Genomic DNA, 21756 nt, shown 5'->3' with positions numbered 1-21756 from the left:
TACTGTTTAAAAAATATTTAAAAGTGTTAGTTCAGATATGGACAAATTACAAATTAACGTATGAGGTCATCTCGGAGGTGCTAATGTCATTTTCGACCTCATTTAAAATGCCTAGATAGGTTGTTTAATTACACTTCACCTTTTGCCATGTTTAACAACATTTAATATTGCCGTGTACCTAATAGGGATAGAACTAAATAATCCGTATGTGGAGTTTCATCAATACGCAACTCGTTGCATGTTGAACTTCACTTAATGTGTAGTAGTTGATTGTTTTGAATTGACATGCCATGTCTTGCATATATTCAGCTGATCATGCATCATATGTGGACTGCATCTTGTCGTGCATGTGCCATGGTGAATATCGTGTGTTGATTCTTGTTTCCGGTTGCCCTCGTCTCGATAGAGTTCTGCAAGCGTGTCCGAAAGTGAGGACCCGTTCGACTACATCGGTTCATCTTCTTCACGGAGTCATTCTTCTTCTCAGCGGAACCTCAGGCAAGATGACCATTTCCCCAGATACCATTACTATCATTGCCATGCTAGTTTTACCATTTCTATCGTTATGTCTCGCTGCCTACCACATGTTAAATATCAGCCCCTCAACATTGCCATGAAAACCTTCAACCTGTTCACAACCTAGCAAACCACTAATTGGCTATGATACCGCTTGCTTAACCATATGTTAGCGTTGCTAGTTGCAGGTGCAGTTGCTTCCATGTGATAACATGGGTTCCTTGTTATATCACCCTATTAAATGCTATTTAATTTAATGCACCTATATACTTGGTAAAAGGTGGAAGGCTCGGCCTTTCTAGCCTGGTGTTTTGTTCGACCTTTGCCCCTTAGTTTCGGCTACCAGTGTTATCTTCCATAATTGAGCGCTCCTAACATGATCGGGGTTGTTATGGGGACCCCCTTGATAATTCGTTTTAGATTAAAGCTGGTCTGGCAAGGCCCAACATTAGTTTTACATTTGCCTAATAACCTAATAAAATTGCATAGGGATTTTCCGGACCCCGAGGATAATTAATCAACCCCCGGGTCAGCGCTCCGCATGAGTGTTGGTCCAGCCACCTAGCAGTCGGCGGTGCCACCTCGGGGCAACTCGAGCGTTTGGCTACAGTCCACTATGCATAGACGGTGTGTCCTGAGAACAAGATACACGGCTCCTATCGGGTTCGTCGACACACTGGTTGGCCTTGCTGGATTAGTTTTACCTTTTAGGAGATATCTTGTGCATCGGGATTCTGGTGATGCTTTGGGTAATCTCAGAGTTGAGGTTTTCCACTAAGGAATCCGACGAGATCGCGAGTGTCATGATTGAGGATTTCTATGCGGCTTGTGGTAATTTGTGATGGACTAGTTGGAGCACCCCTGCAGGGTTAACTCTTTCTGAAAGTCGTGCCCGCAGTTATGTGGCAACGTGGAAACTTTGTTTAACAATGGTTCTAGACAACTTGAAGTAACTTAATTAAAACTTGCCAACTGAGTGTGTAACCGTGACTGTCTCTTTCGTGAGATCCTTCTCCGATCGAGGACACGGTGGGGTTATGTCTGACGTAGGTAGGTGTTCAGGATCATTCATTTGATCATTAATAGTTCACGTCCGCTATGCGTAGATCATCCCCCTCTTAGTTCTTGTACTCGTAAGTTAGCCACCTCATATAATGCTTAGTCGCTTGCTACAGCCTCACCACTTAACCATACCTCACCTATTAAGCTTTGCTAGTCTTGATACCTTTGGAAATGAGATTCTGAGTCCCCTGTGGCTCACAGATTACTACAACACCAGTTGTAGGTACAGGTAAAGATTACTTGACACGAGCGCGTTGATTGTTCATTTGGAGTTGCTTCTTCTTCTTCTTCTTCTTCTTCTTCTTCTTCTTCTTCTTCTTCTTCTTCTTCTTCTTCTTCTTCTTCTTCTTCTTCTTCTTCTTCTTCTTCTTCTTCTTCTTCTTCTTCTTCTTCTTCTTCTTCTTCTTCTTCTTCTTCTTCTTCTTCTTCTTCTTCTTCGATCTAGGATGGGTTCCAGGCCGGCAGCCTGGGATAGCAAGGATGGACGTCGTTCTTCTTTTCTCGTTTGTTTTCGTCCGTAGTCGGACCCTGGTCTTCTTCATGATGATTATGTATTGTACTGATGTGACTCTGATGTAGCTTGTGGCGAGTGTAAGCCAATTCCATATATCTCATCTTTTCAGTACATGTACTTGTAACGATATCCATTCTTGCAAAACGACGAGATGCGCTTCTATCCCCGACGAGGCCCTCGTGCCAAATTGAGGATAGGGTCACATCTTGGGCGTTACATATTACCTTCCCGCTTATGTGTTGATCCTTTGCAAACTACAAGGCCGGAGAGATTGACAACCTGTTTGTACTCGTCGGGAGCAAAGTTATTTGTTGTGTGTGCAGGTCCACGTTTTCTGCTAGCACCAGGGTGGGAGACACCTACTTGTTGAGCCTAGGAGTCCTCTTGGTTCGATAAACCTTACAGTCTCCGTGTAAGGGAAATTTGCTGCTGACTACATCTCCATCTTCCACTTGGGGTAACCAATGAGGGGCGAGAAGTATATCCATCAACTCATCATCAAGTGCTCGTCGCCGATGGTGAAAGGCACGTCCCGGGCGATCCCATGGCACCGGAGGTGGTCACCATTAGCCACGGTGACCCGGAGTTTCTCCCTGCCCGTCGGCTGGAGCGCTAAGCGGTGCATCATCGACTCGGGAGGAAGTTATGTGTGGAGACAGTATCTAGGAGGGCCACCAGGCGCTCGCTGTTGATCATCACCATCGAGAGCATAGTCTGCTCGTCTCGGATACCCGCGAGAACGTGGAGGGATACCACGAGAGCCGTCGCCAAAGCGGGTGCCGGGGCGCCGTCAACCGCAAATGGGTCGGGCATCTCACCGGGCCCGTCGGTGGCGGTGTCCTCCTCGATGTAGTCAGTCGCCTCCAAGTAGAAGAGGCACGGGCATACATGGCCTAGGACGTATGGCTCGTCGCAGTTATAGCAAAGCCCCTGGCGACAACGCTCGAGCTACTCGGCCGGGGTGAGTCGACGGAAGGCTCGTGGCGTGGCCGGAGCGGGGCGGCCCCCTGAGGATGGTGCTGTCTCGGTCGGCCGGCCTGGCTGCCGGGCGCCGCGAGCCGGAGCCGCCTGCTGATGGGCCTGCATGCGGCGCTCGAAGGCTCAGGCGTAATACATGGCCGTCTGGAGGTCCTACGGTCCGCGGAGCTCGACGTCCACACGGATGTGATCCAATAGTCCGCCCACAAAGAGCTCGGCCCGCTAACGAGCCGACACTCGAGGCGCATGACTCTCCAGGGCCTGGAAGCGGTCGGCAAAGTCCTGCACCATGGAGGTGAAGGGAAGGCGGCTGAGCTCCGCCAGTCGGCTCCCTTGGATCGGGGGCCCGAAGCGCAGGAGGCAGAGCTCGTGGAAACGCTCCCAAGGGGGCATGCCGCCCTCGTCCTGTTCTAGAGCGTAGTACCACATTTGTGCGGCGCCTCAGAGGTGATACAAAGCGAGCCAGGTGCGTTCCGACGCCAGTGTCCGTTGGCCCCGGAAAAACTGGTCACATTGGTTGAGCCAGTGAGGGGGTCCTCGGTGCCGTCGTAGTTGGCGAAGTCCAGTTTGGCAAATCGCGGTGGCGTGTGGTTAGGGCCACCTTGGTGGTATGGCTCGTCGGCGCGAAGCAATGGAGGGGTCTGCGTCGGGTACCCGTCGGGAACAACGAAGCTGGAGGGCCCTCCGTACTAGGTGTGCGGCGGTGCCGAGGCCGTCGTTTAGACTGGCTGTGACAACTCGGTCACCCAGGCCGGTAGCGGCGACGGGGAGGGTGGGAACCGAAGCTGGTTGAGCGGCACCCCCGGCTCAGCAGTCGGGCCCGGCCTGAAGGTGGTGGGAGTCGACGGCGGCAGCTGTAGGGTCGGCTGTCGTGCCCCCCCCGAGGGTGGAGGAGGCAGCTGAAGTGGTGGCTGCATCGGCCAGGCCAGCGCGGCGGTTGCCACCAGCGGCGGTTGCGGCCAGGGCGGCCAGGATGGGCCGGCGCTGGCTGGTGGTGGGGCGGTCGGCTGCGGCCCATAGGGTGCGGCCAGGTATAGCCGGATGCCCTAGACGGCAGTATCCAGGTCGCAGATCGCACCGGTCAGCTCTTCCGGGGTGAGGACGACAGGAGGCAGCGCGACAGAGGAGGCCGACGCGGGCATGTGGGGGGACGACGACGGTGCAATGGTGGAGGCGGGCGACAGTGATGACATGATCGAACCAGAGTCTCGTGATACCAAACTGGAAGAAACTAGGGTTCTACTGGCCCTATGCTTTAGGTTACAAGGGTAGGAGAGAGGTTGGAGGAGACGAGGGCGCGCGGCCGACGCGACGGCGCAGGGAGGAGGCGGTGGCTAGGGTTAGGGTTCCGGCTCCTCTGGGAGCCGGGGAATAGAATTGTCTTATTGCTTAATTCTAAAAGGTGTCTTACAACGTGTTTATATAAGCTCTAAGGTAATAGAAATAAGGAAACTTGGGCTAAGCCCCTAACTTAACTAAGATAACTTGGGCTAAGCCCTTAACTAAACTGGCCCATTGGACCTCCTCCCGCTATAAGTCACGCCGGTCATAACAATGTTTCTCCACAACTTTCTATCATCATTATAAGTAATATGAAGTGTTGATGCCAAGAGCTTCAAGTACCAGGAGAAGGAAAGTGCAACAATACACATTGCGGTTTCTACAAGAGCTTTAAAAGGCTCATGGTATTTGTCATGACTATATCTATTTCTTTATTCAACAAGCAAGCACGCAACAATACACATTGAAGATTGTATTCTTGGGTGTACATCAAATTAATTTATACAAGAGATTTGCTCCCCAATCTGCATCAACTATCCTATATTAAATTGAGTAGAAAATTCTGAAGAAAAATGTACAAAGCATCAACCATCCTAAACTACTTGACAGAGGCATGCACAACAACATATTGAGTTGGAGAACTGCTCATCGTTTTGTTGGTTCTTCTATCTTCCTTTGCCTTATTGTGATCATCTTCAGTGTTGATATAATGACATGCTCTATAGATCACAAAAAAAATAGATTGCACATGTATCAGCAGATTGGTCACTCGCAATAGTGCTATTGCACATTGTCACGTTCCAAGATGCACCCAACATCTCCAATTCAATGTGCCAAGATGCAACCAACTGGTCAAACGTCGAGTAGCCATGCCACAATCGGCAGGGCCAAGCTAGGAGCCGTGGATAAAATGCATGTAGGTAGGGATGCAGCAAGCGGAGAAGTTGGCGAGCTGCCAGGGCATCGAGGAACACGGTCATGGACGACAAGGGTCGTAGCCGCCGCCGCGCTGAGCTTGCCGGTGAAGCGAGCAGGGGCGGATGACAGGGGTGATTCCGCTGCATACTCCATGTGCCAAGATGCAGCCAACATGTCAAACGTCGAGTAGCCAGGCCACAACCGGTGGTGCTAAGCTGAGGAGGGTGGCGGTGGATGAAGCGTCGATGGGTAGCAATGCAACGAGCAGAAACCAAGAGACCAACATGGCCGGCGGTGGTGAGTGAGTGAATGAGAGAAGGAAAGGGGTCTTTGATCTGGGTCGGCGTTGGTGATTTGAAGCTCGTTGTCGGAGGGAGAGGAGAGCGAGCTGGTCTGGTTAGAAAGAGAAATATCTGCGTCGATACAAGAATTGGGCAACATCGTTGTGTCCATCATCGACACCTGTGTGCTCGGCCTTCCTTACGCCTTCCGTACCGCGAGGTGGCTCGCGGTGCCAGCGCTGCTACCTTCTATTGCATGCTCCTCCTCCTGAGTACATGCTCCTCCACGGCTCCACTCCCAATGTTTGACTATGATTAATAGTACCTAGATTTCTGAGGATACAATCAGGTTCAGTCGATCTACAGTGTGACTAAATATTCTGCTTAATCTGCTCAATCGATTGTTTGATGAAGTTCAGTCACACATTCGCAATTGACTTTAGCTGATGTTGGATCTGAAGTAGGATTGCAGGGACAAGCCGTGGGAGCAACAAACGGAAGAGGACGGGCTCGGATATTAGCAGAGCCGCCATGGCGATGGCGACAACTACAAATTGAGTTGGAGATCTGCTCATTGTTTTGCTGGTTCTTCTATCTTCCTTTGCCTTATCGTGATCATCTTCAGTGTTGATAGAACAACATGCTCCGTAGATCACCAAAATAAATTTAGATTGCACATGTATCAGCAGATTGGTCACTAGCAATAGTGCTATTGCACATTCTCACATTCCAAGATGCATCCACAGCTCCAGTTCAATGTGCCAAGATGCAACCAACTGGTCAAACATCGAGTAGCCATGCCACAATTGGCAGGGCCAAGCTAGGAGTCATGGATAAAGCGCATGTAGGTAGTCATGCAGCGAGCGGGGAAGTTGGCGAGCTGCCAGGGCACCGAGGAACATGGTCATGGACGACAAGGGCCGTAGCCGCCGCCGCGGTGAGCTTGCCGTAGATGCGAGCAGGGCGGACGACAGGGGCGATTCCTCTGCTCAGCTCCATGTGCCAAGATGCAGCCGACATGTCAAACGTCGAGTAGCCAAGCCACAACCACCGGTGTTAAGCTGAGGAGGGTGGCGGTGGACGAAGCATTGATGGGTAGCAATGCAACGAGCAGAAACAAGGAGACCAACATGGCCGGCCGTGGTGAGTGAGTGAATGAGAGAAGAAAAGGGGTCTCTGATCCGGTTCGGTGGCGGTGATTTGAAGCTCGTCGTCGGAGGGAGAGGAGAGCGAGCTGGTTTGGTTAGAAAGAGAAATATCTGTGTCGATACAACAATTGGGGAACATCGTCGTGTCCATCATCGGTACATGTGTGCTCGGCCTGTCCTACGCCTTTCGTAACGCGAAGTGGCTCGCGGAGGCAGCGCTGCTACCTTCTACTACATGGTCCTCCTCGTGAGTACATGCTCCTCCACGGCTCCACTCCCCATGTTTGAATTTGAGTATCACTACCTGGATTTCCGAGGATTCAATCAGGTTGAGTCGATCTACAATGTGACTAAATATTCAGCTTAATCTGCCCAATCGATTGTTTGATGAAGTGTAGGCACACATTCGCAGTTGACTTTAGTTGATGTTGGGTCTGAAGCAGGATTGCTGGGACAAGCTGTGGGAGCAAAAAACAGAAGAGGACGGGCTCGGAGATTAGCAGAGCCGCCATGGCGATGGCAACAACTACAGATTGAGGTGGAGATCTGCTCATCGTTTTTCTGGTTCTTCTACCTTCCTTTTCCTTATCGTGATCATCTTTAGTGTTGATAGAAGAACATGGTTTGTAGATCACAAAAAAATAGATTGCACATGTATCAGCTCGAGTTCAATGTGCCAAGATGCAACCAACTGGTAAAATGTCGAGTAGCCATGCCACAATCGGTAGGGCCAAGCTAGGAGTCGTGGATAAAGCGCATGTAGGTAGTGATTCAACGAGCGGAGAAGTTGGCGAGCTGCCAGGGCGCCGAGGAACACGGTCATGGATGACAAGGGTCATAGCCGCCGCCGCGGTGACCTTGCCGGAGAAGCGAGGAGGGGTGGACGACAAGGGAGATTCCTCTGCTCAGCTCCATGTGCCAAGATGCAATTGACATGTCAAACTTCAAGTAGCCAAGCCACAACCGGTAGTGCTAAGCTGAGGAGGGTGGCGGTGGACAAAGCATCGATGGGTAGCAATGCAACGAGCAGAAACCAGGAGACCAACATGGCCGGCGATGGTGAGTGAGTGAATGAGAGAGAAGGAAAATGGTCTTTGATGTGGGTCGGCGGCGGTGATTTGAAGCTCGTCGTCGGAGGGTGAGGAGAGCGAGCTGGTCCGGTTAGAAAGAGAAATATCTGCGCCGATACAACAATTGGGGAACATCGTCGTGTCCATCATGGGCGCATGTGTGCTCGACGTGTCCTACGCCTTCCGTACCGCGAGGTGGCTCGCTTTGCCAGCGCCGCTACCTTCTATTGCATGCTCCTCCTCCTAAGTACATGCTCCTCCACGGCTCCACTCCCCATGTTTGACTTTGAGTATCACTACCTGTATTTCCGAGGATTCAATCAGGTTCAGTCAATCTACAATGTGACTAAATATTCAACTTAATCTGCTCAATCGATTGTTTGATGAAGTTTAGTCACACATTCGCAGTTGACTTTAGCTGATGTTGGATCTTAAGTAGGATTGCAGGGACAAGCCGTGGGAGCAAGAAACAGAAGAGGACGGGCTCGGAGATTAGCAGAGCCGCCATGGCGATGGCGACAACTACAGATTGAGTTGGAGATCTGCTCATCGTTTTGCTGGTTCTTCTATCTTCCTTTGCCTTATCGTGAACATCTTCAGTGTTGATAGAAAAACATGCTCCGTATATCACCAAAATAAATTTAGATTGCACATGTATCAGCAGATTGGTCACTGGCAGTAGTGCTATTACACATTCTCACGTTGCAAGATGCAGCCAGCAGCTCCAGTTCAATGTGCCAAGATGCAACCAACTGGTCAAACATCGAGTAGCCATGCCACAATCGGTTGGGCCAAGCTATGAGCCGTGGATAAAGCGCATGTAGGTAGTGATGCAGCGAGCGGAGAAGTTGGTGAGGTGCCAGGGCGTCGAGGAACACGGTCATGGACGGAAAGGGCCGTAGCCACCGCCGCGGTGAGCTTGCCGGAGAAGCGAGCAGGGGCGGACGACAGGGGCGATTTCTCAGCTCAGCTCCATGTGCCAAGAAGCAGCCAACATGTAAAACGTCGAGTAGCCAAGCCACAAACGCCGATGCTAAGCTGAGGACGGTGGCGATGGACGAAGCATTGATGGGTAGCAATGCAACGAGAAGAAACAAGGAGACCAACATGGTCGGCAGTGGTGAGTGAGTGAATGAGAGAAGGAAAAGGGTTTTTGATCCGGGTCGACGGCGGTGATTTGAAGCTCGTCATCGGAGGGAGAGGAGAGCGAGCTGGTCTGGTTAGAAAGATAAATATCTGTGTCGATACAACAATTGGGGAACATCGTCGTGTCCATCATCAGCACCTGTGTGCTCGGCATATCCTACGGCTTCCGTACCGTGAGGTGGCTAGCGGCGCCAGCGCTGCTACCTTATTCTGCATGCTCCTCGACGGCTCCACTCCTCATGTTTGACTTTGAGTATCACTACCTGGATTTCAGAGGATTCAATCAGGTTCAGTCAATCTACACTGTGACGAAATATTCAGCTTAATCTGCTAAATCGATTGTTTGATGACGTTTAGTCACACATTCATAGTTGACTTTAGCTGATGTTGGGTCTGAAGCAGGATTGCAGCGACAAGCCGTAGGAGCAAGAAACAGAAGAGGACGGGCTCGGAGATTAGGAGAGCCGCCATGAGATGGCGACAACAATAGATTGAGTTCGAGATCTGCTCATCGTTTTGCTGGTTCTTCTATCTTCCTTTGCCTTATCGTGATCATCTTCAGTGTTGATAGAACAACATGCTCTGTAGATCACCAAAAAAATTTGGATTGCACATGTATGAGCAGATTGGTCACTGGCAATAGTGCTATTGCACATTCTCACGTTCCAAGATGCAGCCAACAGCTCTAGTTCAATGTGCCAAGATGCAACCAACTAGTAAAACATCGAGTAGCCATGCCACAATCGGCAGGGCCAAGCTAGGAGCCGTGGATAAAGCGCATGTAGGTAGCGATGCAGCGAGCGGAGAAGTTGGCGAGCTACTAGGGCGTCGAGGAACATGGTCATGGACGGCAAGGGTCGTAGTCGCCGCCGTGGTGAGCTTGCCGAAGAAGCGAGGAGGGGCAGACGACATGGGTGATTCCTCTGCTCAACTCCATGTCCCAAGATGCAGCCGACATGTTAAACGTCGAGTAGCCAAGCCACAACCGCTGGTGCTAAGCTGAGGAGGGTGGAGGTGGGTGAATTGTCAATGGGTAGCAATGCAACGAGCAGAGACCAGGAGACCAACATGGCCGGCGGTGGTGAGTGAGTGAATGGGAGAAGGAAAGGGGTCTTTGATCCCGGTCGGCGACGATGATTTGAAGCTCGTCGTCGGAGGGAGAGGAGAGCGCGCTGGTCTGGTTAGAAAGAGAAATATCTGCGTTGATACAACAATTGGGGAACATTGTCGTGTCCATCATCGACACCTGTGTGCTCGACCTGTCCTACGCCTTCCGTACCACGAGGTGCCTCGCGGAGCCAGCGCTTCTACATTTTACTGCATGCTCCTCCTCGTCAGTACATGCTCCTCCACGGCTCCACTCCCCATGTTTGACTTTGAGTATCACTACCTGGATTCCCTAGGATTCAATCAGGCTCATCGATCTATACTATGACTAAATATTCACCTTAATCTGCTCAATCAATTGTTTGATGAAGTTTTGCCACACATTCGAAGTTGACTTTAGCTGATGTTGGGTCTGAAGCACGATTGCAGGGACAAGCCATGGGAGCAAGAAACAAAAGAGGATGGGCTCAGAGATGAGCAGAGCCGCCATGGTGGTGGCGACAACTACACCTACCGCGACCTGAGCGATCGATGCTTCGACACCGTTGCCAGGCACTTCACACAGGCCATCACCGTCGATAGGCACTTCACACATACCATCACCGTTCTCTGCCAGACCGGTGGCACTGTGGCGTACCTCGTCTTCATCAGCCAAAACATCAGCTCCGTGCTCCCCACGCTCAAGCCGTCCACTGTCGCGCGCTCCTTCATCCGCTCCCTCTCCGCGCTCACGCCCTTCAGCACACTCGCCGCTGGCACTGCTGGTGGTGGAGGAAGGGGATCGATGGCGGGGGAGCTTGAAGATGACATGAAGACGACGACCCTTGCGCAGCAGAAGCGGAGGACGGGGGATGGATGTGACGACGAGATCTACGGTGACAGTGGATGCGACGGTTCCAATGGGTGCGGAGACAGTGGATGTGACGTTGGCTACGGTCCGATTAGGTGGGGTGCTGTGTGTAAATGCTAGTAATTTTGCAAAACCCCCCTGGCTGATCAGCATATAGCGGTCAAGCGAGACCGTGAGCTGACTTGTCAGTCAAAGGCCACATGGTGAGGCCAGTCAAACGCCACCTAAGCAAATACGTAGACAAAACCATAGAATGGATCATATGTGAACCCTAGGACAAGTATGAGGACTGTATTTTAGGTATTTGTAACTACAATGACTAAAATGACCACCAAAACAAGTATGAGGACATACAGTGAATTTTTCTTTATAAACTATATCACAAGGTGCACGCAACAATTCGTACACACTCGACACCCATATCCCTCGTACACACCCATATCCTAAACTAATGCACGTGTTAGCTGAAAAAAACTCAAAAAATCCGCAAAAAGGATCTCTAGCTAGATTTAGATAATTTAGTACATATATGCTCAGTGGAAGATGGTCAACTGATTGCTCAGTACTTCAGCACAAACAAACAGGATATCATCATATCCTAGTTTCTAGGTTTCTCTTCCGAAGCAAAAGAGAAATCTCTAGGAAGCAACACCAAAGAGAAACAAGGACTGATGAAGTAAACAACATTGTTGGTCCTTTTTTGCGTCGAAATTGAAAACAAGGACTGATCAAGTAAACAACATTGTTGGTCCTCACATGATGCATGTTAACCAGCAGAAAACTTGAAGGAGTGCCAGTCTACTTAATTTTAATTTAAACTACAACAGACACACACATTTTAGATTACCATAGCAACAAACTAAACTTCAAGCAGTTTCCAAGAACACTAGCCACTTGACTTTCAGCAGATATGATATTATTAACCAAACATACACCATTCTATGCAGAGCCTTCAGTTGCCCGCATGTCGCCCCAAGTCATATCTGGCTTCCTTATCAACGGCTATCCTGTTTTCATTCAGGTAAAAGCTACAAGTTAGCAAACTGGAAGAACCAATGGATGGCTATAAAACTGACTCCATTTATATTTGATGATCTGTCCACACAAGGAACTTTTTAGTTCTCCTAATTTCCAGGACAGAGTTGAGTGCTCCTACTAGTGCTAATGCGGTTGGTAGTTGCTCATCAAACTAGTCGCTATGAGTTTTGTCAATTAATCACCAATAGACCAAGCCTTACTTGAAACTCAACAATACATACACAAATCCACTTACTTCTAATAAGGAAGAATCAGACATAGAAATAACAAGATCTGATTTCATTGGAAAAACAAACATTATTTAGCGATGAGTGTATGGTCCTTGGGGGTGAGGTAGCATAAAACTCATAGCTCTAGTTTGACATCCAAAACTGACAGGGTAAAGTCATACATAATTCAAGTGCACAGTTAGCGGATAGGAACGCCCAATGAAAGCTCCCATTTATATTTGAACGGTCCACAAAACAAACTTTCTTGATCAAACTGAAGACCAACCAGAACAGAATTTGGTACTCCCAGTGCGCAAATGGAAATGCAGAAAAAAATATTTTTTTTGTAACTACGCCGACGGTTATGCCGTCGGCATAGATGGACACGTGGCACCATCTGGTAGGTCCTGGCGCAGCACTACGCCAACGGTTATGCCGTCGGCATAGATGGACACGTGGCACCATCTGGTAGCTCCTGGCGCAGCACTACGCCGACGGTTAGGCCGTTGGCATAGATGGACACGTGGCACCATCTGGTAGCTCCTGGCGCAGCACTACGCCGACGGTTAGGCCGTCGGCATAGATGGTGGTATGCCGACGGCTCACCGCGCCAGGAGCTGCCAGGTAGTGCCACGTGCTGCCATAGTATTGGTGCTGGCCTAACAACGTCGCCGTTAACGGCCGTCAGGTGAAAAAACTATGCCGACGGTGTATCTACGCCAAGGGTTGTACGGCCACCGTCGGCATAGCCATATACACCGACGGCCTTTCTATGTCGACGGCCTCCACTGGATACGCCGACGTCTGAGTTGCCGACGGAGGTACGCCGACGGCCCCCGTCGGCGTAGCCCTATACCGACGGCCTTTGGGCCTACGCCGACGGGGTTAGGCCGTCGGCAACTAGCCTTATTCTCGTAGTGGCTGCGATTCCACATTCTCGAGGGCGGCCTTGAACAATTCGAACCGCATAGCCTTCTCTTCCTCATCCCGGTATGTCTTTCCGTTCACGACAATCCAACGCTCAAACCTCTCCTTCATGTCCGGCTTCTTAAACTTGACATTGTGGTTCAGCTTGCCGAAAGCTACACAAGAAGACAAGACAGGTATGAGGTGGTGGTTCCTGACATGAAACGGAGCTAACGACGAGGAGGAATCTACCTGATCCATCAACACCCGTGCCTTTCTTGAAATGCCGAATCACCAACCCCGCACAAGCACCAGCCGACACACACGCGACAAAAACATAAGCACCAAGAAGGACATCACCGATGGAGAGATCCGTCTGTGTCGATCGGGATGAGAAACATGAGGGAGGAGAGTGGAGAGAGCGCACAGGAGCAGTCCTTGGGGTCGCACGTGGCGAGAACCTCCGTGCGAGGAGGGAACCGACAACCCGCCGGAACATGATTGCCTCTTCCTTCGCCTCCTCCGCGATTTCCTTTTCGCTCGTCTCCGTCGCCGCCTCGCTCGTCTCGCCTCGGGTCGATTCGATTCTAGGGTTTAGCTGCCCATGGGCACGGGAGACCATTTATCTCACGGAAGGACCTCAACTACGGCTCACTTTTCTGATTTCTCACTTCTCAAGGGTGTTTTGTGTAAAGTACCGGACTTTTAGTGCCTTCTCCTCGGTGCTGCGTTTGTTGTTGTTTTTTTGAAGAAAAAAAATATTGTTTTTGCCACTCTAGCTTATGTCAATTCTACTTATGTCACTCCAGATTTTGACATTTCACTTTTGCCACTCTTAACTTTTTAAAAATTATCACAATTGCCATTCTGTGACATAAACAAAAATTTAGGATGGCAATTGTGATACATTCTCAAAGCTAAGAGTGACCAAAGGAAAAAAATGATTTTGATTTTTCCATGGAATGGCAATTGTAATAATTCTCAAAAGCTAAGAGTGGCAAAAGTGAAATGGCAAAATCTAGAATGGCATAAGAAAAATTGGCAAAAACTAGAGTGACAAAAACAAAAAAGATCCCTTTTTTCAAGGAGGGTGCTTGTGTGTATCTTTGATTGCAATTGTTTGTTGATAGCTTGCCAATCTGACCTCTTGGTTGCTGCGTGTGTATCTACTACTACTAGTTGACATACCGTGATACGTACTTCCTCAAATTTAAAAAAAAGTATAGCTTCACTTGAAATCTACAATTTTCATTTGGGATTAACCGAAATATAGGAATAATTTTATTTTGGGAGCGATGCTAATGCTTTGTGCGATTTGGGAAACTAATCCTTCTTCCAGCCAGTCCGATAAACTATTTCGTAATCTAGGTCGGCGCCCAAGTCATGCAAGTAGGCTTCAAGGCACTTCAACACCGATCTATTGTGCCACGTAACGTAAGATCCAATGTGACATTTCGGTGCTAACCCATTCGTGCCGACGCACTCGAATGTTAACGCATTGTTTGCGTCATCATCATTGGGGGCGATCTTAAGGTTTTTTCTATTAATAGAAAATCAACTTAGATGAAGCAACACACGTGATAACTAAAAAGACAGACCGTGAAAACAACAATTGTCCGCAGGGTTTTCTTCACGCACCGAATCTAGCGGCCGCCACCCAACTCCAGCACCACTAAGGCGCACGCGGGAAGAAACGGTGATCCTCCAACATTGTCAGATCCAAAGAAGCATCATCGCTGACGAGCGTTTGTGAGTCAATGAGCAGGCTCGCTGCAAGCAGTTAGGCACATGTCGATGTGACACGCCGATAAGGGGGGATGTCCCTAAGCTACCTTAGACCCAGACGAGATGCATCCCATCGATAAAAGTCGAGGAAGGACGACAGATTCACCACCTTCGGACCACCATCCTCGCTCCAGAGCATTCACCTTACCACAGCCACCAACGCTGCCACAAGTAACGGCAAAACGCCAGCTCACACATCAAGAAATTAATCCCACAAGTTCTGGAGAACGGTGAGAGGACCAGGACACCTGCTCTGCAACATCGCGGATTACAATACCACCGAGATGGGGGAGAAGCAAGGAAACCTTAATTCGGCACGACACCGTCCCCGCCACCGTTGCGACATCCCTAAAGAAACCTATACCAACCCTACCTACTCGCCAGGGTCACATCACTGAGTTTCCCACCCCCTATCGTTGCCAGAATGACGGATGAATGAGGTAGGGACTTGCGGCCTCGTCGGCGGATAGAGGGGCAAAGTTGTCGCTGCTTCCCAATCGCCTTCGACGGTTGGGGACATGTGGTGGTAGAGACGAGAGTTTCTCTTGCTCAACTAGTTGTAAACTCGTGAGCTCCTCCATCCCATCTGTAAGTGCATCTAGTGCCTCCCCTTGTTGGTTTTGGAGTATTGAAGACAAATGTGGTTGATGGACTAATGTGTTTGTGAGAGTTCACAGGATAACATAGATAGAAGTCCCCGGAAATTTGGTTTAACCGTCGGAGACAACCCCTAAAAATGCGTGAAGACATTGATGATGGTTGAAGCCTTTGGTGGTGCGTGGAGACAATCGCTTGAAGAGAATGAAACGTGAAGACATAGTCTTTTGGTAGTTTCGTTTCTTCTTTCCTCAGTTGTAGGAACCACAACACCATTAAGTGGGGTCTAGGAAGTCAAACGATGACGTGATGCTCAACCTATACACCTAAGTCTTCGTGCGAAGGCATTGAGAGGAAATCTCTTCCAGAGCTGGATGAGTTAGCGTTGCTTGTATCCCAAGTAATGTTGTCGCGTGTGTTTCAAATCCAACTGTTTGGACACGTGACGGTTGGCCATTGACCTAGGGTCGTTTCGGTCATATTATGCCGGATTGCCTGTTGGCTATAAAAAGCCTACACCCTCCACCGTAAGTTGGTGGCTGCTCAGAGTTAGATACGGTTGTTGTCGTTCTGGAGCAACCCACCTCGAAGACATAGAGAGAGAACTATACTGCGAGGATAAACCCAAAAACCTAGAGTTGGTGTGTTTTAGCATAACCAAAGTTGTTCTGTTTTGAGAGAACCAAAGAATTATTACACTTGAAGACTATGATCTTCCAGACGGTTAGGCGTCATGTCCTAGAGCATCCAAGAGTCATTGTGGATTGTTGGATGACCGAGTTTGTACAAGTTTCGGAAGTCTCCCCTGAAGACTTACCTGGGTGATTGGGCGTGGTCTAAGTGACCTCGACTCAAGGGGCACAAGGTGAATACGAGCTCTTCGGAGTTAATTCTCAGCCTCCCCAACCAGACGTACACTTGTCACAACAACTGGAATTGGTCCAATAAATCATGTGTCTTCGTCAAGCTACTGGTTCTATCCTTCACTCTCTTACATATTGTACTGTTATGTGAAGCCATTGCTTGATCATCACTGTTTGAAGACATACCTCGAAGACATTCATATATGTTGGTTATCTCCGTACTGTCTAAGTTTGTCTTTGAAAGCACATATGCTCCCTTGGCGATTTTGATAATTCATGACAACATACATTGTCTATTGAAGTAACACTTTTATCTAGTATATTTCAGGTTTAGTCCATGGAGAGCTTTGGCTAAAGGCTTATGTGGAGATGCCCCTTGATGCAAGAAAGGAATAATATTGGCTCACGCTTCAAGCTAGAACACTCTTCATTTTATATTTGTGATAAATCACTTGTGAGTCCATAGGAAAGCCAACACTATTAAAAGGGCGTGAGGTAGTAAAATGAACTCATTGCTCAAAATGCTCAAAGTTAGCCACCAAAATACTTAGTCATTTTTCCCACATATCTACTTTGTCAAAATTCCATACACACAAATTCGATGTCAACAACATTCACATATCGTACACACCGAGTTTGACCTCAGACAGAAACCCTAACCATAACCACCAAGTCGGTGCTACCGAGTGGTAGGGCATAGTTTATGCCTAAGTAATTTTGGTGATTGATGACAGTACCGCAAAGGACTAATCGTGTGTGTTAAGATTTCAGATAACACATGTCAACGGCACAAGACGACTCGCCCCCTCTTTCCATGGAACAGAAGCACGGTGTACTCTACGATTCTCTTTCTTTGAGTCATAGGAAGCCGTACTATTAAGAGGGGACCCGTAGTGGAAAGGTTTGGGTGGAATCAATTTTGCACGCACACACTTTATCTCCTTTCCCCTTACCTGCAACTTTGGAGTGGCTCCCGCCTCTGTGTTTATCTCATCTAAGCAAATGGTCCCTCAGCGGTAGTACCGCTGTGCCTAGCGGTAGTACCGCTGAGCCTAGCGGTAGTACCGCCCCTGGTCAGCGGTAGTACCGCTCCAGGAGCTTAGTACCGCCTTCCTAGCGGCTGTACTTCGACGGACCTTTTTGCGAAGACTTTCTTGGCGGTGGTTGGCCCGGTAGTGTTTATGCATTATCATGGGCCCAGCGGTAGTACCGCTGCTGCCAGGGGTAGTACCGTTGGAGTGCCAGCGGTAGTACCGCTGCAGCCAGAGGTAGTATTGCTGGAGTGCTAGCGGTAGTACCGCTAGGCTCGGGCTGCGAGTGGGAAAACGGTTGGATTCCCCCCCCACTATATAAGGGGTTCTTCTTGCTGTGGAAACCTACCTTTGACCCTCCCAAGCTCCATTGTTGCTCCCTAAGCTCAAAAGTGCCCGATCTCTCTCCCTAGCCAATCAGACTTGTTGATTCTTTAGGGATTGGTTGAGAAGGCCTAGATCTAAACTTCCACCAAGAGAAAAGTTGATTCCCCCACCAATCCCTTGCAGATCTTGTTACTCTTGGGTGTTTGAGCATCCTAGACGGTTGTGGTCACCTCGGAGCCACATTCCATTGTGGTGAAGCTTCGTGGTCTTGTTGGGAGCCTCCAAGCTTTGTGTGGAGTTTGCCCCAACCTTGTTTGTAAAGGTTCGGTCGCCGCCTTCAAGGGCACCTATAGTGGAATCACGGTACCTTGCATCATGTGAGGGCGTGAGGAGAATACGGTGGCCCTAGTGGCTTATTGGGGAGCATTGTGCCTCCACACCGCTCCAACGGAGACGTACTTCCTGTCAAAGGGAAGGAACTTTGGTAACACATCCTCGTCTTCATTGGTTCCACTTGTGGTTATCTCTAACCTTTACTTCGTGTATGCTTATGTTGTTGTCTATCTCTTACTTGTCTTAGTAGTTCTTGTTGTTAGCTTCATATAGGTTCACCCCGTTGGTGCTATTTTTGTGAACCCGTATGTTGCTTACCCTAACTTGCTAGGATTAATTAAAAAGTGGTCGTTGCCTATTCACCGCCCCCTCTAGTCAACCATATCGATTCTTTCAATTGGTATCAGAGCCACGTCTCTTTATTAAGGGTTTAACCACCCGAAGAGTATGGAAGATGATGAGGGAGTTCCCCGTGCACAAACCGAGGGCATGGACTTGACTTCGATCACAAGGGACGACTTGAATACGCCTATGGCTGCACTCAAGATGTCCATGACGAACGAGGTCAAGACCATGCTTAAAGAGTTAATTGAGGGAATTAAAAACTCTCCCGAACCGGCATTGGTGGTTAAACCCACCACCACGGATTCAGAGGCCAATTCCGTCAGGGAAACGGCTAAAGGTATGCAACCTTCCCATCCTCTCGAAAATGATGGGAATGGGACGTATGCATCTGTTCCACCACCCTTAGTCTATGGAGGACCGGTTCCCACACCGCGTCTTAATCCTGTTGGTCCTCCGCCTAAGCTTGTAAAAGGTGATTTTGCTAACTGGGTTTTTTCTATTAAGTCTCATTTGAATCACAACTCAACAAATTTAAGGAGAATCATCGAGCAAGGATATTATCCCCATGATCCAAGCAACCTCACTCCAAGAGAAGATGCGGACAATCAATACAATCACTCTGCTTTGTTTATTCTCCAGTCCGCAGTGCCACCTGAAGATCTTCCTCACTTGCGTCCCTTCACTTTGGCCAAGGACTATTGGGAGCACATTATGGTGTTGTACAAGGGAAGCTCAAGCATTCAACGGTCCAACTATGAAGTGATACTTGATAAGGCCGATGAGTTTGTGATGAAGGAAGACGAGGACCCTCGTGATCTCTATCGGAGGGTGACTGCTATTGCTGTGGCACTCAAGGACCATGGGAGCAAGGATGTGGATGATACATGGGTCAAGCGCAAGTTTCTCAAAGCCATCATGCCTTTCAATAAAGCCATGTCATCTGTCATTCATCAGCGACCAGACTTCCACTCCTTGTTTTCGAGTGAGGTGTTGGATGGATTCATTGCAATGTTAGTCATGAACGAAACAGCTGACAATGCACTTGCTCGTGTTCGCTCAAAGACAGCTTCACCCAACCTTGCGTTAAAGGCAAAAGCAACGTTTGAAGAAGAAGAAGAGGATGAGGAAGAGGAGAGCTGCCCTGAAGACACGAAGTATGCCTATCATGAACACATGGCTCTTGTGTCAAGGCAATTCTGGGGCAACAAGAGGAACTCAAGACCCACCTTCACCAAGAACAACTCAAGTGGGTTCAAACCCAAGCAACGAGTGAGGACATGCTATAACTGTGGTAACGTGAGTCACTTCGTGGCCGAATGTCCCTATGAGAAAAGGGAAGACAACGGGGGCACGCTCATTCGCAAAGACAAAACCAAGTCATTCCCAATTAAGAACAACTTTGTGAAGAAACCTCACCCAAAGGGCATGGTGGCCCTTGAAGAGTACCCTTCCGATGATGATGATGATGATGATGATACAGTGGCAACGGCAACTGTTGCTATTGCCACTCCCTCTTCCCACTAGGTGTCTCTCTTCAACGCCCCCAACGAGAACCACATCACCAAGTGCCTCATGGCAAAAGGTATCAATCAAGTAACCCCCATCATTAAGACCAACATCGCTACTGCTCCTTCATTCTTAAATTGTGTTGATGATAGTGATGTTGGGGAACTTAATGAGCATGATCTTGACAAGTTTCTGTGCACTATTAAGGGAGAATCCAAGAAGCACTTTCTTGCTCTCTTGGAACAACTGGGTGAGGCCAATGACCTCATCGAGTCTCATGAGGAGACCATCTCCGAGCTTCAGGGACACTGTCGTGACTATGCCGATGAAATTGCTGAATTATCTATTGCTCTAGAAAAGGAGCGCACTCTTCGTTTAGCTCTTGAGGAGTCATACAACGATGACTGTGCTAAAATGCAAAAGAAACTAGATCATGATACTGTTCTTGGGGTTGGCCATGACAGACTCAAAGTGGAGTTTGACACACTTGACAAGGCTCACAAGGTCTTGAAAGGTGTTCATTTCTCTCAGAAAGAGTCTCATGATCAACTCAAAGAAAAGCTTACCAAGGAGATCTCTACTTTTCCTCCCTTTGTGTTAATTGATAATTCTTGTACAACTAATCCTTGTTGTGAGCATGTACATCTTGTAAAGGAAAATGCCAAGTTAAAGGAGAAACTTGAGAAGGGCCTTGTGGCATGCATACAAGGTGAGAAGAGCCTGAACGACCTCTTGAGCAATAAAAAGGGTGTTGTAGGAAAGGAGGGACTTGGACTTACCTCCAAGTCAAAAGGAAAAAGGAGGAACAGGAACAAACGATCCCCTACCCTCATGGACATCTTTGTCAAAGAGGGCGAAGGGACTCACGAGGTGAACAGGAACAAGGTGGATGATGGTAACGTCAAGAAGGGCAAAACCATTCCTACTAACACAGCCGACAAACTCAATTCTTCCTATATCTTATGTCGTGCTAGTGATGGGCATGTTTATGAGTCCATTGAATGGGCTATCTGGGTTCCTAAGACCCTTGTCTCTAACATTAAAGGACCCATTAAAAAATGGGTACCTAAAACCAAGCCTTGATCTATTGCAGGAGTTTGCTTCCGGTGGGGTGTCATGGTTGCTCGATAGTGGAGCAACAAATCATATGACCAGAAGCAAGGACTTAGTGGTGGATGTGCATCCTTCTCCATCTATGCCCACCCATGTCCAATTCGCCGATGCATCCTCGTCAAAGGTATTGGGATTTGGTAAGGTGGTCATCTCTCAAGAGTTATCTGTTGAGAAGGTCATGCTTGTTGAGTCTCTTGCCTACAATTTACTTTCGGTTCGTCAACTTGCAATTATGGAGTTTTCCACTTTCTTTAATCTTGATACTGTGGTCCTCCTGTGGAGCAAGACTCTTAAAGTAGCCTATGTTGGATATGTCAAAAATGGTCTTTATGTGGTGAACTTCTCCAAGCGACCCACTAAGATTGCGACGTGTTTAATGGCTAAAGTTGATGTGGGCTGGCTTTGGCATCGCCGACTAGCTCATGTCAATATGAGATCTTTGCAAAGTCTTCTAAAAGGGGACAATATTCGTGGACTAACAAATGTGAGTTTTGCTAGAGACCGTGCTTGCAGTGCCTGCATTGAAGGAAAGATTCATGAAACTGCTCATCGTCCAACGACTCTCATTTACACTAAGAGGCCATTGGAGCTCCTCCATATGGATCTTTTCAGCCCTCCATCATTTGATAGTCTTGGAGGCAGAAAGTACTGCTTGGTGATTGTTGATGACTACTCAAGATACACCTGGGTATATTTATTCAAAAGGAAGAGTGAGACTCAACAAATTGTCATCAACTTTACTAATGAAGCTCAACATCAACATGAAGCAAAGATCTTGATGATTAGAAGTGACAACGGCACCGAGTTCAAGAACTACACCTTGGATGAGTTT

The 21756-nt window shown here is 48.6% G+C and overlaps 1 pseudogene; it reads right to left on the bottom strand.

Moving 5' to 3' along the window:
* Positions 1-2716: 2716 nt before the first annotated feature.
* LOC123408546 lies at positions 2717-4263 on the bottom strand (annotated as a pseudogene).
* Between the last annotated feature and the right edge of the window lie 17493 nt (positions 4264-21756).

This window comes from Hordeum vulgare, chromosome 7H (assembly GCF_904849725.1).
Source record: "Hordeum vulgare subsp. vulgare chromosome 7H, MorexV3_pseudomolecules_assembly, whole genome shotgun sequence".
NCBI lineage: Eukaryota > Viridiplantae > Streptophyta > Magnoliopsida > Poales > Poaceae > Hordeum > Hordeum vulgare.
Note: the sequence above shows the minus strand (reverse complement) of the source record. Positions and strands in the feature narration are given on the sequence as shown.